Here is a 6066-nt window from a genome sequence, read left to right on the forward strand (position 1 = left end):
ACCAGTTTGTGAGTGTGCAGGAACAAGAAGATGATAATGATTTTGAAATTGGATTGATAAGAGATAGGGATGAAGAAGAGACTCAGAAGCAAACCAAAGAAAAGCAGCCTGCTCCAGAAGAGGATCATCAAGAGAATGAGGAAGTTCCTCAACCAGATGAACAGGCAAATGAGGAACTAGCAGAAGAAGCAAAAGGAACAGATCCAGAAGCTCCTCAAATTGGAGTTCCTGCTAGGGAATTTCAACCTAGGACATTCAAGTATAAAATTTCCCATCCAACTGATCTCATAATCAGTGACATAAGAAAAGGAACTCAAACAAGATTGCAGATGAGGAACTTCTGTGCGTTCCATGCATTTCTGTCCATCCTAGAGCCTCGAAATCATCAAGAAGCCTTGGGAGATGCTGACTGGATAGTGTCCATGCTAGAGGAACTAAATGAGTTCGAAAGGAACAAAGTTTGGCACCTTGAGCCAAAGCCTAAGGATAAGAAATTAATTGGGCTCAAATGGGTGTTCAGGAACAAGCTTGATGAACATGGCATTATAGTAAGGAACAAGGCCAGATTGGTTGTGAAGGGCTACAACCAACAGGAAGTTATTGATTTCGATGAAACCTTTGCTCCTGTAGCTAGATAGTAGCTTTTGCCTCTTTTATGGGTTTCAAACTCTATCAAATGGATGTGAAATGTGCTTTTCTAAATGGTTTCTTAAATGAGGAGGTATTTGTTGAACAACCTCCTGGTTTCGAAAATCCTAAATTTCCAAATCATGTTTTTAAGCTTGATAAAGCTCTCTATGGGCTTAAATAAGCTCCAAGAGCCTGGTATGAAAGGCTTTCAAAGTTCCTACTGAAAAATGATTTTAAAAGAGGAAAAGTAGATAAAACTTTTTTTCTTAAATCTCGAGGAACTGATTTATTAGTTGTACAGATCTATGTAGATGATATTATATTTGGTGCTACTAACAATGGTTTGTGCAAGTACTTTGCTGAGCTAATGGGTGGTGAGTTTGAAATGAGTATGATGGGTGAATTAAATTTCTTCCTTGGACTTCAAATAAAGCAAACAGCAGAAGGAATTATGATTCACCAACAGAAGTATGTCAAGGAACTTCTGAAGAAGTACAACATGGAGAATTCCAAGACAAATCACACACCTATGGGAACAATAACAAGACTTGATGAGGATCCACAAGGAACAAGTGTGGATCAAACCACTTATAGAGGTATGATTGATTCATTGCTATATCTAACAGCCAGTAGGCCTGACATTTCTTTTAGTGTTGGATTATGTGCTATATTTCAGTCTAATCCTAAAGAATCACATCTAACGGCTGTTAAGAGAATTTTAAGATACCTCAAAGGAACAGATGACCTGTGTCTGTTCTATCCTAGAAGTGATGACTTTATGCTTAGAGGATTTACAGAGCTGACTATGATGGTGACTTAGTCAACAGGAAAAGCACCTCAGGTATGGTTCAGTTCCTTGGCTCTTGTCTAGTTTCTTGGGGTTCCAAGAAACAAAATATTGTTGCATTGTCGACTGTAGAGGCTGAGTATGTAGCAGCAGTTGCTTGTTGCTCTCAAATCCTTTGGATCAAACAACAGTTGTGTGACTTTGGTATTAAATTTAATTGCATTACTATCTATTGTGATAACACTAGTGCAATTTGCATATCTAAAGATCCAGTCCATCATTCAAGAGTCAAGCATATTCATATAAGGCATCATTTCCTTAAGGATAATGTTGAAAAGGGTTTGATTAAATTAGATTTCTGCCAAACTGACAATCAAATTGCAGATATTTTAACAAAACCCTTGAACAGAGAAAGGCATGAGAAGATGAGAATGGAACTTGGGATGATTAAGTTATATTAAGAAAAATGCATCAAGTTCCCTCAGGTATGAAACTCAAACTGACGTGCTTAATCATGGTATATAGTGCACAAGTGTTATATGTTTAATTACATAGTTAAGACAGGTTGTGAGCAGGAATAATATTTACTAAGGGCATGTAAATTTGAAAGACATAGAATGTGAAAGTCCAAAATTGGTTGCATGAGCCTTGTTGAATTGTTCTGTGTATCAAGTTGCATTTGCAAGTGATTTTTAACTGATTAAATTCAAGAGATAAAATTATTGTGTTTATCTATTTTTCAAAATTCCAAATTCTTTTTATCTAAACACAAAATTCGGATGAATGCATCAAATATTCATCATTATCTTTTGTCAAAAGTAGCCCACTCACATTACTCTCTTAAAACACGCTTTGCGTTTCCCTAAGCAATAAATATGAGTTTCAAATCAACTTAATTCACCTCACCTCCCAAACGACACCTCACTTCACCAATTTACCTCCACCATAAAACATGTCAGCCTCACACAAATTTACACCACATAAAAATTACCTTCTCTCTCATCACTCCGATCAAAACTACTCTCCAATGTCTACCTCTCCAAAAACCCAAATTGAAGCCGACTCAAACACAAACCCTATCCCAGACATTACCATGGAAATTCCACCGGAAATCACTCCCATTGAAGTTCAAGAGCCTCCAAAAGTCGAATCGACTACCGAATCTTAGTCTTCTCGCAAAAGGAAGTCTGATGACATGCAAGATGAAGAAGAAAGTGCTCCGGAACTAGGGGTCAATTACCAGGATAAGCCAGCAGCCATGAAAAAGCAAGAGAAAATTGGGGATCACTTTGTGACAGGTTTGGCTATTAATCTCCCTTGGTGTAAGTCTGTTAAGCTTTATGAATTGCTTGATTTGATTGAATCTCAAAATTGGGTGAATTTGTTGAGTGAATACTTCAATCGGAGTTTGTATGTTGATGCTATGAAGGATTTTTGCAAAATTTTCAATTACTCTAAAGGTACTATTCGGTGTTGTGTGTATGAAAAAGAAATTGAGTTTGATGCGATGTACTTGGCTGAGTTGTTTGATGTTCCTAATACTGGGTATGATATATATTTTAAAAGTAATGTGATAAGAAACCCTCTTCCTGATGCCAATATTGATGAAATAGTGAAGTTTCTAGGCGGCGACCCAGAAGAAACCTACATAAATCACAATGTCCTAACCCCTCTTGACAAAATCCTGCTAAAGTTTGTTTTCAATGATATAATCTCTCGTTCTCAAAAGAGAGACAGTGCCAACAAGCTTGATTCTGTCTTGATTTATTGCCTAGCCAAAAAGATCTAAATCAACTTTCCCTACATCATGATCCAACACCTTTCCCACTGTGTTCCAAAAGGATGGAAGGTGGGATATGGAAACCTACTCACCTATGTGTTCGAAAGTTTTGGTATCTCCTTTGCTGATAAAGAATCCCAGCCCCTCAAAAACACCGAATACATGTAGCCTATTTTTCTTGAAAACCATAAGATGAAGGTTGTGGATGGATGTTTTGAAGCTGTGTTGGAGGAAAAGGAGAAAAGGCCAAAGGAAGTAAGAGCATTATCTGAGGGGGAAGAAGAGAAGGCTACGGGGATAGTTGAGGGAATGGTGCAGGATATTTAGGAAGAGGAAGAGGAAAATATAGTTGAGGAGTTCACTGAAATAGGGGGAAGGAAGAAAAGGAAGAGCTTGAGGTTGATGAAGAAAAAGGAGACCTCTGCACCCATTTGCATTGATATATCTGGGGTGTAGGAGGATTTGCAGAAAGTCACAAGCTCTCCTATTTCGGGCAAGTATGCATCTGCAGGAACAGGTTTTGCAGCTTTCAGTTCCCCTCCAAAGGATCCCAGCGAAGATGTGAAGGAGCTGAAGGACACGCTCCTTAAGGTGCTGAAGGAACAAGAGCAGTCAAAGTTGCAGATGGAGGAATTGAAGAAGAGTGTGCTCACTCTGAATGCTGATGTCAAGAAGCTGGTCTCAAGCACTGAACAAGGGAGACAGTCCATTGTCAAGGACATAGTGTCTCAAATCAGCAAGAAACTGGAGGATCTTGCTGTTGATGATGACCAGAGCATTGCTTCTTAACCTATCTTTCTTTGCAGCCTCTTTATGTTGATAAAACTTATATTTTATCTGCTTTTGGGAATAATTTTATTTGGGCACTTTCAATTTTCTTTTGGTGAACTTGCAAATTTGGTACACTTGGCCGATGTTTTAAATCAGTTTTGGATGATTAATACCTATGTTTATTCTGCCTATATGCTTTGTGAATGTTTTCTCTCTATGCATGCTTCTTGTCTTAACACCAAACCACTTAGATGGTGCTGTGTTATGGTGTACTATTGCTTGTGTGTTGGTTTTTGATAATGCCAAAAAGGGGAAGAGATGCAAACTATCAAGGAAACTTAATCATTCTATGGTCTCTGTTCGAAATCTTCACAAGCTGCCTACTCTCTAAACAGGTATAATGTATATACAAGTTTTTTTTTCTTAGTTTTTCATTTCAGCATTGCTTTCATTTCTTAGTATTAGTTCCCTTTCTGCATTGTACTTTGTTTTTGCATTTTCTTTTCTTTAAGAATAAGTTGGATTATCTCTATTTCCTTGTAAGTAAGTTTGGTTTGTTTGCCATCATCAAAAAGGGGGAACATTGTTGGACTTAATGATTTTGATGATGACACAACCTCACTTACTTACAAACTAATAAGTGCTTAATTGTTTAAGTGTGTACTTAGTTGCAAAGACCAGGAGAATTAAGTGTCTTGTAAAGATACCATGAGGAACAAGAAGGCCATAAGCAGAGCTATCCATAAAGAAGAGTTCCTTTGCAGGAACTGGTGCTTCAAAAATGAAGACTTGAGAAGAGAAGGTTCCCCTCAGGAAACAGAAGCTTCAAAGCAGAAGCTTCATCAGAGAAGAGAAGTTCCTCCCAAGGAACAAGAAGCCTCGGAGTAGAAGCTTCATCAGAGGACATGAAGACTAAATATATTTTTATATTTTAGGATTTATGTAAGTATAAGAAATTAGTTACACTCGAAAAAGCTGTGTGGAATTGGTCTAAGTTGATAAAATTGTGCATGCTAATTTTTAGGAAAACTGTTTTCTAAACGTTTATCTTTTTCCAAATTAAAAGGAATTTTATTTAATTTCTGATTTTGAAAATATCTTCTGAAAATAAAATTTCCCACGTTTTCTAAAAACTTGCGGCCTACTCCTCCATGATTTTCTTCAAGTCATGGTCTTGCACATTGAGGAGTTCATGTTTCCTTAATTTTAGGAACACAATCTTCTTAGTAGGTTGGAGTAGTGGCGTAGTGGAATTGTTGCATAAAGAAGTTTTTCCTAAACGAATTTAATCTATAAATAGTCTTTGAAATCAGTTGGAAAAACTTACCTTTACTCACATAAGTTTTCAAGCTTTAATCGAGTTAAGTGTCAATTCCACATAAGTGATATAGAGTGTTCTTATGTTCTTATACTAGAGTTATTTATTTTTCGAGTTGTAATTTGGGGAATGGGGAAGTTTGAGTGAATTTCTGTAAGTGAGAAAGAGAAGAGAAAGAGAAGAGAGAAAGAGAAGGGAAGAGTAACAAGTTGGGTGACTTGTTCCTCGGGGTTTCAAGTTCGTTGACGAACTTGAAGTTTGAGTCTTTAGTTTGTAATAGGACCATTTGCCCTATTCTAGTGAAGATTCTTTTCCCAAAATCCCAAGTGGTCGTGGTTTTTCTCCTTGTTAGGGCCAAGGAGTTTTCCACGTAAAAATCTCTCTTGCATCTTTTAGTTCCTTCAGTTTATCTTTCTGTTCCTTTAGCTTACTTAGTTTTAATTCCACAAAAAGTTTGGCTAAACTCTCATACTACAATTCAACCCCCCCCCCCTTTCTTGTACAATTCATTGAAACAACAATCAGTTATAAAATGGTACATATATTAGAATGTTGATGGTGTGTATATGTGTATACTTGTACAAAATTATAAAAATAATACTATGATGTTACACAACTTGTACCATATCGAATAATTATAATGAGAGAATATAAGAGAACACTGATGGTCTTAGATGTTCTACAAAGTACAATCCCATACTCTCACATTAAAGTTTTGGAAAAGAAGATAGGTAAGATTTGTTATAAAAGTAACACAATATTGTACTAGATAATTAGTGT

This window comes from Chenopodium album, chromosome 11 (genome assembly GCF_948465745.1).
Source record: "Chenopodium album chromosome 11, dcCheAlbu1.1, whole genome shotgun sequence".
NCBI lineage: Eukaryota > Viridiplantae > Streptophyta > Magnoliopsida > Caryophyllales > Amaranthaceae > Chenopodium > Chenopodium album.